The 17,290-nt window shown below is 41.4% G+C and overlaps 1 long non-coding RNA gene across 1 annotated transcript; it reads left to right on the plus strand.

Moving 5' to 3' along the window:
- Window positions 1-839: 839 nt before the first annotated feature.
- Window positions 840-13,213, plus strand: LOC142361402 (uncharacterized). The gene is made up of 3 exons (XR_012763988.1): window positions 840-925; window positions 12,221-12,340; window positions 13,111-13,213. It is a non-coding gene; the product is annotated as an uncharacterized LOC142361402 (long non-coding RNA).
- The last annotated feature ends 4,077 nt before the right edge of the window (window positions 13,214-17,290 follow it).

The following is a 17,290-nucleotide window of genomic DNA, read 5'->3' on the forward strand; positions in this document are numbered from 1 at the left end:
ATGCAAAATAAATTCCTGCTTATTATTGCTCAAATACTGTTTTTAGCTATGCTTCCCTGATATGAGTGAGGTGTATTGCTGTATACTAAATCTTCTGCCTTGTACTGCAATTCATGTTCCAGTGTAAAAGCTAAATGAAGACAAATAATTACTTCCATTATGCAGTGATGGTGGAATGAAACATCAATTCTGCCCAAAAAAAGAAAGAACAACAACTGTGAGGTGACAAATACATAGTTATGACATAAATAATATGTATAATCATCCACCTAAGTTCATGTGAACTTTTAGTATTAAAAAATGAAATATCGTTATAAGATGGATAGGGAAGATCTGCAATTGAAATGCACTGACTCTGTTTCATTTTGGTTGCCGGGAACAGTGTCAGCATCATTTTATTTGATTTAATGCAGAAGACTGTAAGTACAAAGTACTGTAACTTGTTTAACACAATAATTCTTCAGCTAGTCAGCGGGCTGGCATGAATTACGTGCAGTCAACATAGGTGGAATTTCCAAAGGGATCTACAACTGTTCTAGAAAACTGTTAGGGGTCTAAAATTGAAAAAGGCTGAATACAATTGATCTGGTTTATCCTGCAGTAGTTAAATAATAAGGCAAGAGTAAGTCCAACTGTACTCGAAACCGTTTCTGAAAACATGTTCTTCTTTTAAAGTACTGGTAAAAAAAGATTCTGCAGTCTCTGGAGGTTTTCTAGTCCAGTGTTTTACTACACTTATGTTTAGAAAGTTTCTCCCAAACTCCATTTTAATTTGTGAAAGTTAAGCCTGCTTCTTCTTCTGTTTTTTCCCAGTGTACAACTTGGAAAAATTCATGGGACCAGTGACTGTCCACAGGCACCTATTTCTACAGACTATAGGAGAAGCCTACTCAATAAATTTAGGCTAAGTGGACTACTAGCACAGGTAAGATGGATTCCAGTCAGGGAGGCTTTTACAGAAAACAAATGTCCTTAATGCATCTAATGAACAGTGCAGATGTGGGAGATGATGTTTCCTGTTCTCTGCAGACCATTGCTTTTATTAGCTTCCTAGCTACCCACAGTATTACTGGTCATAAACTTAGGCAGCTTAAAAAGCTGTTTGAAACTAAGCTGAAAAAAACCCTGTAGATTCTGCTTTAATTAAACTCCTGTCAGAGGTATTCAGGCAATAAATTAATTTGGAACCTTATAAATAGCTCTGTCAATTCAATTAATTTCTTGAATCATATATTTAAAGATGTTAATCTTTCCTGGCTAAGGTGCTTTTTTCACTTTAGTTAATGCTGCCATTTTCACACCTCATTCTTCTTTTTTTTTTTTTCCAGAATTCTATTCCCATCTACCTTTTTAAAATTTCCTTCTTCCTTTGTTTTAATCCAGTTTAGATTGTCTGTCATTAGCTTGAGCCTTGTTCCATCCCAGCTCTTTGAATTCCATTTTTCCCTTCTTTTCATGAGACCTTTCCACAGTCCATTTCTGTTACTTAATGTAGCACAATTAAAGTGTTCTGTGTTGCGGCTTATTCTGAATTGCTGAACAACCCTCATGTCTGTTTTGCTCTCTTAATCCCCAGTCTTGCTGATGCCTTGACTGTATTTTTTTTCTCTTCATGGCCCCAGGGCTAATTTGGTGTGTGAGGAGGTGCTGGAATGTTAATATATGTAGCTGGGAAAGTCTCCTCTACACCAAACAGAGGTTTGCCAAAAAAGAAAAAAAATCTGGCTTGCAGAACACAGGCTCCAGTATTTTGGAAACATAGTATGTCTGGACAACTCAGTTATGAAATTAGCTTTGTGCTTTTGCTTTAATGCTTGCCACTTTTTTCTTGCTCTCCCTATTGCTTCAGCAGAACTCAGTTTGTGTTACTGAAAAGATTCAGAGCTGAAAGGCAGTTGTGTGAGGTAGGAAAGTAGTTTGAGGTAGAAGAGCTTCCTTTTGAGCATCTGGCAAACAGCTTAGCCCAAAGGGAGCTTTCCATCCCATTGCAGGATGGCTTACTGCTTGCTTTCTTGAGAATCCTGTTGTTTCGGGTCTTTGATTACCCACTGCTCACCCCCATCTTAGACCAGAGATCTGGGAAATGTGTATTCTTCTAAACACTGATTCTTTTCACATCTGTAATGAAGTGTACTTTTTTAAAAAAAAAAAAAAGTTCTGAAAAATAGATATGTATTCAACCACATCAGTTTACTGCTTATAAAAGTCCAAGGACGGACTCTTCTGTTGAGCTGGTTGAGCTTTGAATCAGGCATTTGTATGATACAGACCAAGAGTCCTGCAGATAGTTGACAGGGAGCCAAAGGAATAGTAGTCTTTTCTGGCCAAAGCACTAACACTCAGGTGTTATTGTCTAATTGAATTGTCTAATTCTTGAATCTGCTTTTGAGCTACTTTTGAGCGAGCCATACACTGGCAAGCCAAAGCTACTTCGAGTGACTGAGCAAGCCATCAACTGCTTTTGTGCCTTATTTTTCCTCTGTAGTTTTCTTTTTGTTCTTTGTTTTTAGCTTTTTGGTCTGGTTATCTTCTCATTTTTCTTTCTATTTTTTTTTTTTTCTGGAATAGTTCTGAAGACATACTGTAATCCCATTATCCTACAAATTCGCCATACGCTATTATTTCCTTGCTAACTATAGCAGCTGATAATCAGTACAACCAGCTCATGCAGAGCGATGAGAAAGACAATAAACAGAGCATGAGAAACTGGTTGAGGCATTTTAAAATAAGCCTAACTGCAGCAAGAGACTGTAAAGAATTATGTTGGTTGGGGAATTAGTTTAGTTAAAAAATAGTCTTTACTCAATTAAGTAACATAGGATGTTTTGTTAATGGAGCTTATGAAAAAAGCTCAAAGCTCTTCTCAGGAGCTGAAAGCTTCTCTTGGGAGACGATGCACAGAACTGCCCACTTCCATGGAGGGAGGGAGGCTCATATGAATGTTTCTGATTGATTGTAAATGGGACATGGGCTGGGTAAAATGAGCTGATCTAGGTAAAATGAGGAGGTGAAAATACAAGGGGACTCATCTTCCAGGTGTCTGCATGTCTTGAAATAGGATACTGGTATCTCTGAACATGTGTGCATGAACTCCTGACATTCTTGCTGCTGTGCCCCCATGGCCATACACTGCCTTTCCTCCTGCTAATTAGCATCTCCATGTACTAATTGCTGAGTAAAGTTCCACTGATCTTGAATAAGGGGAGCAGAATCTGGTAGATTGGCACCGTCCCACCTCAAATGCAGTGCAAATCTGCCTTCCCTTCAAAACTCTGGAAGCTAATACAGGGTTTGTATTGTTGGAGGGCACAGCTCATGCATTTCATCCAGTGTGCACCTTGCAGGGGGGCACAAATTGCTGGATTCTTACGATATTGTATCCTGCCACTTTGCAGCACACTCACATTATTGTTAAACAAAACACTTTGCAAAGCTGTGTAGTGTGTTGAACAGCAGCATTCCTCTTATTAGTGGATTGTGGAAAGCAACCTTTGATAGTATTAACTCTTAGTTTTGTGGCTGACTGGTTCAAACTCAGAGTGGCTGATGTGTTGCAGGAAAATCCCTAGGAATTAAACTACCACCAAGAAATGCTAACTTAACATTTTGATCCACCTTACAGGAAAGTGAATTAACACACAAGTCTTCTCTTCAGTTATGGTTGCTTTCTATCTGTCACACCTGGAATACCTGCCCTTGTCTCATGCATAAACCAAACACGCATAAGCTGGGATAAGGAAAGAGAGAGAAGGAGACAGTAGAGCTGATTCTTCTCCAGCTCTGTGCCTTTCATCTGTAGTATTCCCAATACAGGTCCCTTCTTCCATCACAGAGGGACTGTAAACTGTAAAACTTCCCCCCTGCCCCCAAAAGGATATGTGCTTCCCCAGAAAATGGGGTAAATGTGATACAAGGGCTCTCTGACTCCAAAGATGTGAGAACACCAGAAGATTTCCTCTGTTATTTCTTGGCATGCCTCCTTCCAAGGACTGAACTGAGCTACAGCCAAATACTTTTGTTCTAGAAACGGGAGCTAGATTATTCTGGCAAAATGTCTATTGCCAGTACTGGAAGCCCTAGGAACTTGTTATATTGGGAGATATAATTATAGACAGTAGGTAGTAATATCAAGTAGGAGAGCCTGCAATAATAGAAGCATAGATGTCATTTATGTACAGTTGAGAAACCAGACAGAACAGCATATGTATGGAGCTGATATAAACTGCCTTTCTGGTGTGATCTGTACATCAGTCAACAAGACCACAGTAATACTCAGTTTCTGATTCCTCAGTGAGCACCTCCTGTCAGCTCATACATTTTTAACGTGAGATTTGGGAGCAGTCTGGTTTTTGATTATATTTTTTTTTCATCATGAAAGTACAAAGAGGATGAAATGGAAAGACCTTTTTCTTAAAATCTCAGCATAGGGGAAAAAGAAAATAAAATCACCCCACAGAACGAAATGCTTCAGATAACAAAACCTGGTGTGTCTGCGCTTGTGTATGGAAGGTATGGCATGTTATTGTAAGATGGAAGGTAGCTGAGGAAGAGCTTGTTTTATTCCTCTGGAAATATTAGGATTTATTTGTACAGATCTATGACTCCAGAAGAGGATAAAAGTGCATTCACTACATTCCTAAGAAAAAGCAAGACAGAAGAATTTAATTAATCAAATTTTATTGATATATTTATGCCTGCTTTCTAAATGCAGTTCTTTATGTAGCAGAGGGCAGGTGAGAGTTTAAACGAATTCTTCATGATGTAGCTTTCTGTGAAGGAAATTGCCTTAAAAGGCTACAAACTCAGTATACCTCTTCTACTTCATTTGTCTCTTAAAAACATAAATTTTACATTTTGGCATTTTGTAAAATAACAGTTCTAAGCAAGACAGACATAGCAAGAATCACAAAATGTGCATATGTATGGACCAGGCAAATCTTTCTGATAGAGTATTATTAGTTATAGCTGCCTGGCAAATTTGATTTCTATCTGAAAATCCAAAATAATTTAATTTTGTTTACAGAAATTAATTCCTGAAGTTGTTAAAAGCACAGGGCTTGCTATGAACTCTTGCTGGCAGAAGCATTAAACAAGGGAAAGAGTTTTCTTAAAACTGTGGAGGGAGCCCTCTGCCAGCCTCCATAGGCAATAAGATGGCATCATTGTTTGACCAAGGCCTCATCTTGCATGTCTGCTATGTGATAGTCCATGAGATAAGTGACAGTAAATTTCTTCTGTCACATCTGTTAGGTTATACGATGCGTTCGTGCATGCCATGAGACCTTCCTGTTATCCTTTCCTTCTGAGGAGCTGCCCTGAACAGATCAGTCTGTCCCAGATGTATAGTGAAATCCAGACAAAAACAGAGAAAGCAAGGAAAAAAGCAAGACCTCTGTTATGCACATCATCCACGATGACAAATGTTTAGGGTGAGGAACAGGCTGGGGTGGTGGGACGAGCCCTGCCTGCCCTACCCTGCCCCGACAGACCCTGGGGGAGCCCTCCCCAGTTCCTGGCTCCCCATCCTTCAGGGAGCCACTGGCCCTCGCTGCTCCCTGACAAAATCTACACAGGATATAGTCTACTCCACAGACTGACACTTCTGTCAAATATTACAATATTTTTTCAGTTATTGAAAAAATTTTCATATATAAATTAGTTTATACTGCTATGGAATCCTATTGACTTGACATAATTCTTAGGTTGGGCTGTAGATTTGTACTTTAAGCTGTTAACAGTAAGGGATCCAAATCAATACGCCTTTAGTATTTCTAATACAGCACTACAGTAATTCTAAACGTTATTCAATGTATTGTTTCATTGTAAATATTAGTTCAATTAATTTCCTGGTGGATATCTAATCAGTGTAGAAAGTACCATAATTAATACCATAATAATCCACATCCAACTAGATTTCTTATGCTGGTCAGATTTTTTAATCGGTGTTTGAAATATTTACAAATTTTATTTTAAAATGATCCAGCATTTGATTTGTGTTCTTTTTAGTTATTTTTAGTTCTTCAGTGGCTCTAATGCTTTTGAAATATGTCAAAACAGTAATGGTGGGCAAAGAAAACTTCCATTTAGTTTTAGGGTCTGTGAAGTCCTGATAACCTTCCACAATGAAGTGACTGGCTTGGTAGGTGAGAGGAGAGCAGTTGATATTTCCTAACCTGATTTCAGCAGGGCTTTCTGTGTTGTCTCCTGTAAGATCCTCATGGAGAAGCTGATGAAGTACGGGCTGGATGAGCAGAGAGGGAGCTGGATTGAAAACTGTATGAATGGCCATGCCCATAGGGTGGTGATCTGTGGCACGAAGTCTATTTGGAGGCCAATCAGACTAGTACAGTACACCGGGGGTCTGTACCTTTGGCTCCAGTCCTGTTTGACAACTTCATCAATGATCTGGATGATGGGACAGAGCGTACCCTTAGAAAGGTTGCAGTCAACACCAAATTGGGAGGAGTGGCTGATACTCCAGAAGGTCATACTGCCATCCAAAGAGTGCTCAACAGGCTGGAGAAATGGGCCAAGAGGAGACTCATGAAGTTCAACTGCAAGAAGTGCAAGATTTTTTTGTAAAGAAAGAGCACGGACAGTCTCACACACACTGATACTTTGATCCAGGACACCAGCAGACCTGTCCCAGACCAGATGCTCTACTCTCATAGTTACCCAGGATGAGGGCTGTAATTTCTAGAACATAGAGCTGATCAGGCACAACACGATGTATTTCCTATTGTGACCCAACTGTATGACTGAGGAAAAATCAAGAACAATTCTTGTGGTTTTGTTTTTATGTGCTTTGTGTTACGACCTGGAGCTAGGAAAACATTCCTAGTTAGTGCTTGTGTAATAGTCAAACAAGAGGGAGTAGAGCCTTCCTCTTTCTGCAGTCTGTTTTGATGCACTGCTGCTAAGATGGAGAACATTTCTTGATCATTGTAGTTAAATATGATTACTCATACAGTTGGGCTTTATATTGCACACAGACTGCTTGGCAATAAACTTGCAAAATAATATCGTATTTCTAATATCCTGCTTCAGTTTTCTTTGGAAACAAAGTCTGTATAATCACAAAACTAAATTCAGCCACGTAGCTATATTTCTTTTTGTCCTGTGATATTAGTAGGAGCAGCACTATGACCATGTGATGTGTTTCTACAATCAGGAAAGAAAACGGCATGCAAACCCGGTTAGAGGCAAATGCAGGTTAAAAGTCACAACAGATTCAAAGAAATTTTCCTCTCCCACTCTCAGTAGCTATAAAGCTTCAAAGCCACAACCACAATTCACAACTGGCTGAATGGCAGAGTTCAGAGGGTTGTGATCCACGGCACAGAGTCTAGTTGGAGGCCTGTAACTAGTGGTGTCACTCAGGGGTCAATACTTGGCCCAGTCTTGTTCAGCTGCTTCATCAATGACCTGGATGAAGGGACAGAGCGTACCCTCAGCAAGTTTGCTGATGACACAAAACTGGGAGGAGTGGTGGATACACCAGAAAGCTGTGCTGCCATCCAGCGAGTCGTGGACAGGCTAGAGAGTTGGGCGCAGAGGAACCTGATGAAATTCAACAAGGACAATGTCACTCCAATCTTCAAAAAGGGCAAGAAGGAGGACCCAGGGAACTACAGGCCAGTCAGCCTCACCTCCATCCCGGGAAAGGTGATGGAACAGCTTATCCTGGAGGTCGTCATCAAGCAAGTAGAAGAAAAGAAGGTTATCAGGAGTAGTCAGCATGGATTCACCAAGGGGACATCATGCCTGACCAATCTGATAGCTTTCTATGATGGCATGACTGGCTGGGTAGATGAGGGGAGAACAGTGGATGTTGTCTACCTCAACTTCAGCAAGGCTTTCGACACAGACTCCCATGACATCCTCCTAGGGAAGCTGAGGAAGTATGGGCTGGATGAGTGGTCAGTGAGGTGGATTGAGAACTGGCTGAATGGAAGAACTCAGAGGGTTGTCATCAGCGGCTCCGAGTCTAGTTGGAGGCCGGTAAATAGTGGTGTCCCCCAGGGGTCAGTACTGGGCCCAGCCTTGTTTAACTTCTTCATCAATGATCTGTATGAAGAGTTAGAATGTACCCTCAGCAAGTCTGCCGATGACACCAAACTGGGAGGTGTGGTAGACACACCAGAAGGCTGTGCTGACATTCAGTGTGACCTGGATAGGCTGGAAAGTTGGGCAGAGAGGAACCTGATGAGGTTCAACAAAGGCAAATGCAAGGTCCTGCACCTGGGGAGGAACAACCCCATGCATCAGTACAGGATTGGGGCGGACCTGCTGGAGAGCAGCTCTGTGGAGAGGGACCTGGGTGTCCTGGTGCACAACAGGTTGACCATGAGCCAGCAGTGTGCCCTGGTTGCCAAGAAAGCTAATGGGATCCTGGGATGCATTAGGAGGAGTGTGTCCAGTAGGTCGAGGGAGGTTCTCCTTCCCCTCTACACTGCCCTAGTGAGGCCCCATCTGGAGTACTGTGTCCAGTTCTGGGCTCCCCAGTTCAAGAAAGATGAGGAGCTGCTGGAGAGAGTCCTCCGTAGCGGAGGGCTACAAGGATGATGAGGGAACTGGAGCATCTCTCCTATGAGGAGAGGCTGAGGGAGCTGGGCTTGTTCAGCCTGAAGAAGAGAGGGCTGCGAGGGGACCTAATAAATGCTTATAAATATCTTAAGGGTGGGTGTCAAGAGGGCAGGGCCAGACTCTCTTTAGTGGTGCCCAGCGACAGGACAAGGGGCAATGGGCACAAGCTGAAGCAGAGCACTGGAACAGGTTGCCCAGGGTTGTTCATGGCTATCTCCTACAAAAGGCTCCCTGCAGCCTCCTGCTGGTGAAACCTTCACAGCTGTGCCCGCACACCTCTCTTCAAGACCTGATGATCTTAGAGGTCTGTTCCAACCTATGATTCTAAGACGTTAGTCATTCTAGCAAAAAATCTACACTCTTTCAGCTATAAGAAGGAACTCCTATGGTCTTCAGTGCCGTAGGTGGGTGGTTTCATGGTTTAAATGGCACTGCAACAAAGGAAGATGTCTGCAGATGGAGAGAGCAGAAACTGTGGTGTAAACAGGCACTGGTCTCCGCTGTACATCAGCACAACCTTCATGTTTTCCCCTCCATGGTCTGAGGGCCTGAAGCAGAAAAGGTTGTTTTGATCTAAGGTCCTGTGTTAGGTTTTATAGGTACTTAAAAATGTTGCATTTTATGTCCATGGGTTTCTGCTAAGTGTTTTCTGTGTTTGTGCTTTGGCTTGACATATCTTGACGAGAGAAAGACAGGTTGGAAAGAGCTGAAGGTGTTTCAAGATAATCTACAGACAACATTAAGCACTCCAAGGTGCTAAAATCTCTCCTCTCTTACCAGCTCACATTTTTAGTAAAGCGCTTAGAGAGTGGAAGACAGCTATTCGAATATACTTCTGAGAAGTGCTGGTTTACGGACATTAAAAGCTATCCAAAACATTATTGGTTTCTGCTGTGTTGAGGGGTTCTATTTACATTTTGGGAGTGATTTATTTATTTATGTATATTGAGAGAGGTGAGAGATGAGTGAATGAAAGAAATATTTTTCACTGTTATTAAAAGGATATGACAAAAAGAAGAGAAAATCTGTCTTACTGAGGAAGAGCTGCAGGGAGAATTGACATCCAGGCAGTTTCTATTCACATGTAATACTAGTAAATCACTACAATGATAGAAGTGTCACTGCTAGGCTTTGCTACAGAAATTAAAAACAAGATAGATCAGTTGAATCTCCCAGAAGGAAGCCAAAAGAATAAGAAAAAAAATCCTTGAAGAGAACAGTTAATATTGTAATTATTCAAGAACAAAAGAAGTTCAAGTGAAAGGAAGTTAGTTACATGGTTAGCTAGTTCCATGAAATCATTCACAGCTGTTCACAGCTTCTCTGTCATTACAGAATCACAGAATCACAGAATAGTAGGGGTTGGAAGGGACCTCTGTGGGTCATCTAGTGCAACCCTCCTGCCGAAGCAGGGTCACCTACAGCAGGCTGCACAGGACCTTGTCCAGGCGGGTCTTGAGTATCTCCGGAGAAGGAGACTCCACAACCTCCCTGGAAAGCCTGTTCCAGTGCTCCGTCACCCTCAGAGGGAAGAACTTCTTCCTCACGTTCAGATGGAACTTCCTATGCTTCAGTTTGTGCCCATTGCCCCTTGTCGTGTCGCTGGGCACCACTGAAAAGAGTTTGGCCCCATCCTCCTGACACCCACCCTTCAGATATTTATAAGCATTTATTAGGTCCCCTTGCAGCCTTCTCTTCTTCAGGCTGAACAAGCCCAGCTGCCTCATCCTCTCCTCATAGGAGAGATGCTCCTGTCCCCTCATCATCCTTGTAGCCCTCCGCTGGACTCTCTCCAGTAGCTCTTCATCTTTCTTGAACTGGGGAGCCCAGAACTGGACGCAGTCCTCCAGATGGGGCCTCACTAGGGCAGTGTAGAGGGGAAGGAGAACCTCCCTCATCCTGCTGGCCACACTCTTCTTGATGCACCCCAGGATCCCATTAGCTTTCTTGGCAGCCAGGGCACACTGCTGGCTCATGGTTAACCTGTCGTCCACCAGGACACCCAGGTCCCTCTCCGCAGAGCTGCTCTCCAGCAGGTCCACCCCAAACATGTACTGGTACATGGGGTTGTTCCTCCCCAGGTGCAGGACCCTGCATTTGCCTTTGTTGAACCTCATCAGGTTCCTCTCTGCCCAACTTTCCAGCCTATCCAGGTCACGCTGAATGTCAGCACAGCCTTCTGGTGTGTCTACCACACCTCCCAGTTTGGTGTCATCAGCAAACTTGCTGAGGATACATTCTAACTCTTCATCCAGGTCGTTGATGAAGAAGTTAAACAAGACTGGGCCCAGTACTGACCCCTGGGGGACACCACTTGTTACCAGCCTCCAACTAGACTCAGAGCCGCTGATGACAACCTTCTGAGTTCTGCCATTCAGCCAGTTCTCTATCCACTTCACCGACCACTCATCCAGCCCACACTTCCTGAGCTTCCCTAGCAGGATATAATGGGAGACTGTGTCGAAAGCCTTGCTGAAGTCAAGGTAGACAACATCCACGGCTCTCCCTTTGTTTACCCAGCCAGTCATGTCATCGTAGAAAGCTATCAGATTGGTCAGGCACGATTTCCCCTTGGTGAATCCATGCTGACTACTCCTGATAACCTTCTTTTCTTCCACTTGCTTCATGATGGCCTCCAGGATAAGCTGCTCCATCACCTTTCCCGGGATGGAGGTGAGGCTGACTGGCCTGTAGTTCCCTGGGTCCTCCTTCTTGCCCTTTTTGAAGATTGGAGTGACATTGGCCTTTCTCCAGTCCTCTTCTTCCTCCTCCTTTCTCTACTGGTCCTGCTCCAGCTCACATCCCATGCCCCCCCATCCCACTGTGGCCATCCTGCCTTCCTCACCCTGCCTTCTCTCTTCTCCGTCATCTCTTCTTGCTTTCATTTCCTCAGGTACCAGGTAGAGGAATGGAGCAGCTGAGGGAGGTGTAGGCTCTCCAGAGGGTTGAATCTTCTGTTGGAGGAGCCTGAGGTTGAGGGTGTTTTCCTGTGTCTTCAGGGGATGTGGGGTAGCTCCGGATTAAATCCTGGGCACTGAGCTATAAAGGAAAACCTTTAAGGTGTTGCAAACTGAGTACATACTTCAATAGAAGTGTGCTGAGGATGGGGAAAGTGATATTCTAGAGGAAGCTAGGGGAAGTGCTCCATTGTGTGCAATGGTCTCCTTGGAGCAGTTTTGCAATGATGTAAGTTAATAGCAGACTTTCCAAAAATATCTGGGAAAGCAAACATATCTGTGCCCTCAAAAAAGAAAATGTTCCTTATCTACGAATCAGAGGAGATCTGGAGGTCAGAAGTGGAAACACATTTCCTTAAAGAAGAAAAAAACTGTTAGAAGCAAGAGAAAAAATAAGTGGGTATTTTAAAACATAGTATGGAAATTATGCTCTCTTTGGAAAGCGCTTTGAGATCAGTAAGTAAGCATTGTGTACATAACCACTATCTTATATTCAACCATAAATCACACCTTTTTGAACAAGCTGTCAGAGCTACTGTCACGTTATCAATAATTGTTCTTGCATTGTTTACTCCTGAGAGGAAAAGATAGGCAGAATCAAGCTCCCCTTAAAATTAATTATTGTAAATTTTAAAATGAAAAGTCAGAGTCTGATTATGAAACCACTTACTGTTCAGAATGAAGACTGAAGTTCAAGAAGGTGCAGATGGGAACTGCAGAAGGCCTTAGATATTGGAGGAAAAGAGTGAAAGATGATGAACGTGATCTGCTTTAAAAAAATGAGGATACATCTAGCTGTAAGTAAAACAAAAATAGTATATAATTGGACAGAGTAAAATTCAAGTAATAAAAGAATCACTCAACATTGAAGGGTCAGACCTAGGATCAGCATTTACTTGTATAGAGGAGGAGTCTTGTATAGACTTGCCAAATTACCAGTTTCATTCTTCTGCAAATGTTGAATTGGTTTTACAGGATTTTGAGGTTTCATCTAACCTGGTATTAAATATCTCAAGAGAGGGGACTTTAATCATTCATTTTGGGAGATTGTTGCATAGACTGATAGACCTAATTTCAAGGAAACATTATTTAGACTGTCCTCTGCAGTTACTTGTAGCGATTCAGAATTACTTCGTTTCTACATTAGTTTGTATGATTTGGGACTTCTTATTTTATTTTTGGTTCAATAGAAACATCCTAAATAAGATAATGCCAGCAGAAGTCTGATTCCAGCTGCCCAACCAGAGATATTTCTGAAGTGTGATAAAAGTATCATACAAGTATGCCAAATACAGAAGAAGAGGAGACAATGTGCACATGGGAAAGAGAAATAGATCTGCAGCTCATAACGAGCTATGGCTGTAGACTGGCTCAGCTGGGCTCAGAGGTGGCTTTTTTCAAATCTTGGCTTAAATCCCGCAGATGAAAAGCATAGTAAGACTAAGATAAGACAAAGGAACATATCCCTGCTTTTGTACCAAATCCATTTCTGCTTCCTCTGACTGCTCTGGGGCTTGGAGGTACTAAGGTCAATACATGCTTACAGAGGTCTCCTTGTACTTCTCAGGGTATCAGAAATGAGCTGGAAAGATCCCTGCATAGTTCCATAGACCGTAATGTCCATAAGGAGTATGATCTTCGTTGCTGTCATGACACCACTATATTTCTACATGAGAGAGGAAGAACAGTAAGTAAGCTCTGTAAGAGTTATTCTAGTCACCGTTTTTGCTGCAATGATTTTTAAAAAAATTTTTTTCCGCATCCTACAACCTACATTTTGTTCTGTGCCAACACAAAAAGCAGAATGGAATTTAAAAGCTAATTTTCTTTATTTATATTATACAATAAAAGAGCAGCTCGTAGGAAAAAAAAATCCTGAAATTTTAATATTTATTAGTCTAAAAATCCACAGAATTCTTTTCATACATTTATTTTCATTTATCAAACATAGTTATGTTACAAGATATGATTTCTTTGTAGTTAATAGAATATTTCTGTCAATACTTTATCCTGCTTCATCTTACCCTTCGTTTTATCATTTTATTGGTAAGCAGAGGGCTATGGGCTTTTCAGAGGAGTCTGAAGGCGTTGAACCTTTCCAGTGTTCTAGGATCCTGAATTTGACCACGTAATCACCCTTTTATCCAGTGATGGTGCGGATAGTTAATATCTGCCTGCCAAAGACAACAGGTATTGTGACTCATCCGTCTACTGACGCGAATCATAGGATGTTGCATTATACTCTACACACTGGTAGTTTAACCTAGCCCTAAGTGTGCCTAACTCATTTAGATGCCAAGGAATAGTTACTAATGTGAAAGCCTGGAATCTGGATTTACGCTTAGTGGCTACAGTGGTGGGCCATACCATTGTAGGATATTGCACCTCAGCCTCCCCTTACCCATTACCCAGATTTGCCTTAGCTCCCTGTCAAATATTTGAGCCTCGGTTAGCTTGGGGAACATGTCAGCTGACTAAATATACATCATTTTAAGATGAGTTTAGTCACTTTCTGAGCTCTGTTGACTGTATGTGTTAGATATTTAGGAGTATGGGAGACCTTTTGCAGCTGGAATCTTGATAAAATACCTTGTAGCACCTCAGATGATGCCAGATGCCTATATTTATGCAATTAAATTCTGCCCTAGATCTCCACTAATTATAGTAGGTGCTCCCATATAAACACTATGCTTAAACTATGGTTATCCACGTTTAGTTATACAAATGTAGCAGAAGAGTGTACTGAGGAAGGTGTTACACAAAAAGCTTGATGACCAGTATATCATAGTCAGAGCTTAGGGCTATACCAACAGAAATCTTAGTTTTAGAAATTCTAGCAATATTGTGTAGTTTCAAACCCAAATGAACAACAGCCTCAGATATTTTGATAAAAAGAAGATGGACGTCACTGCTTTTAAGATTTAATTTATGTCATAATACTGTCCAGGTAGACACCATTTGCAAGATTAAGTAACTGTAGGAGTCATCAGCATAATAAGATGCTATTATCTCTTTTAGTATTAGGAAACAAGTTCATGATTGAAATGTTCGATAAATTTGCCCATTTATTTTCAATATATATGTGTAGGGAAAATAAGAGAAAGTTGTATGTTCATTAAATCTACAGGTGACTTTTAGTGGTGCTTTTTCTCATCTTGGATAACCTTATTAACAGAGTAAATAATTTCCTGTGTTTTTCAGGTAATTGAAACTAAAAACTTTTGTCAGATATAAATGATTTGTTTACAATCTCATCACTGTGGGTGGGATTCACCTTCTCTAACTTCAGCCATCTACCACATATAACATCTGAGTTAATCGATGCTTATGGAAGTTCATTTTTATTTTCCTTTATTATAGAAGGACTTTGTAGTGACTAGCTCAGCTGTAGTCATCTACATTATAAACATCTAAGATCTTTGTAGCTAATAAGGCACGTTCCCACCAGGACTGAAAGGAGATGCCTTTCGGGAAACCTCAGCATGTGGGAAGAAAATGTGGTCTGTCAGGAGTTCAGTCAACATATAGGTGATTTCCTGATGTTGTTTCAGGACCAAAGTGCTCTCCTGTCAAGACAAAAGGTAATTTCTTTTAGCTGAGCCAAGATATGTAGCAGGTGCTCTTGAATTACTGTAAATTTATCTGGAGTACTCTGTCCAGTTCTGGGCTCCCCAGTTCAAGAAAGATGAGGAGCTGCTGGAGAGTGTCCAGCGGAGGGCTACGAGGATGGTGAGGGGACTGGAGCATCTCTCCTACGAGGAGAGGCTGAGGGAGCTGGGCTTGTTCAGCCTGAAGAAGAGAAGGCTGCAAGGGGACCTAATAAATGCTTATAAATATCTGAAGGGTGGGTGTCAGGAGGATGGGGCCAAACTCTTTTCAGTGGTGCCCAGCGACACGACAAGGGGCAATGGGAACAAGCTGAAGCATAGGAAGTTCCATCTGAACATGAGGAAGAACTTCTTCCCTCTGAGAGTGATGGAGCACTGGAACAGGCTGCCCAGGGAGGTTGTGGAGTCTCCTTCTCTGGAGATATTCAAGACTCGCCTGGACAAGTTCCTGTGCAGCCTGCTGTAGGTGACCGTGCTTCGGCAGGATGGTTGGACTAGATGACCCACAGAGGTCCCTTCCAACCCCTACCATTCTGTGATTCTGTGATAACCATAATTAAGAAATTTGGAGATTAAACTAGCACACTGGGTAGTTCTGCATCATTGGCTGGTCAAGGAGCTGTGGGAGCATGTCAGGGAAGGCTCGAAGCTTTACTATGTTTATTGACTTGCAGGTAAAAATTGATTTTCTTTTGCCGTCATTACAGTTTTCCATAGTGATAGCTAACCTGAATTAGATGTTTCAAAATCGGTGTGTGTTTTTGTCTACTGATGACACAGATTAAATATAAGGTGACAGCTATTATGTACTCAGGCGAGTTGTATGCATTAATAATACATTTACCATTAACAGATAGCACTTGCACTCTCTCACGCCTGCATGAGTGATCTGACTACACTAATAGCTGTTTTGTTGTAATGTAAAAGCCTTGATTTTTAAATAATTTAAATTTTTCTTAGTAAACTGAGTGTTAGAGTTAATGTGCTTCTGATGTTCACATCCATTATTTTGTGGCAGCACAGAATGAAACCGTGGAGGAGGAGCCCAGTTCTCCTCTTACTTTCATACATGTCACCATGGAATAACTCCATATCCAAATCAAGTGCCGCTGCAACAGTATAAAATGGGAAAAACATAAGGAGGCCAGAAGTGTCCAGCTCAGTGTGCAGTTGCTTTCTGTATCTCTTTATGCAGTGCTCTGTCACAAAGGATTCCAGCTTCCTGTCTTGAGATGGAATCAGTAAATGCAAAAAGGTCATTTAAAAGAAAAAAAAAAGAGAAAGGCAGTTTCTACTTTGTGTAACAAACCACATTATTTTAACGGTTACTTTCAGTATTAGAAAAGTAATGGAAATGGAGATTCCCTCCCTAAGAAAACAGAAAATTTGTAGCAAATCTTTTCTGTGGGATGCAGCTTTCTCTGCATATAATTAGCATACATTCACACACTATGTGCATAAAATGAAAATGTCACCAGAAAACTTTGTTATATGTCATTCATAAAGATTATTTTTTTTCTTAGCTGGGTGTTTGAAAATCACGGTTCACACCTGATCAAGAGAAACACATTTTAGTAGTTAAATCTCCAAAGGATCAATCCTCTAGCTTAATTACTCCCAGCATTAACCAGACCTTCCTGGTGCTACTATTGAAAAGTATTATAATCCTAGGCTCTTCCATAATGCGCATGACAAGTTCTGGGCAAGTCATTTCACCTAAACTTTTAATGGAAAACTACAAACTGCATGTTTCGTATTTCTGTATATCAATGTGAGACATTAAGGCCTGATTTTCAGGTAGAGTAGGTCAACGGCAACCGCAAATGAAGTCATATCGTGTATATAATGTGTCGTACAAGCTCATATGCTCTGAAGAATGAGCTTCTAATTATTTCCAAATTGTCATTCGAAATTAGTGAAAACATTGCATCTCATTTTCTTCATACCTTAGTTCCAGAGCCATAAAACTGAGGTTAATGTCACCTCTTACTGCTCTGAAGTTTTCAAAATGTATTGTACTAGGGCATGGGGCTATATACACAACAATAAGAAGAAAATAGGCATAACTACTCATTAATTTGAATATAGTAACTATTCACTCTTGTGCAAGAAATGAAGGCTGGTGACTTTTCGATAATA

This window comes from Opisthocomus hoazin, chromosome 1, assembly GCF_030867145.1.
Source record: "Opisthocomus hoazin isolate bOpiHoa1 chromosome 1, bOpiHoa1.hap1, whole genome shotgun sequence".
Classification (NCBI taxonomy): domain Eukaryota; kingdom Metazoa; phylum Chordata; class Aves; order Opisthocomiformes; family Opisthocomidae; genus Opisthocomus; species Opisthocomus hoazin.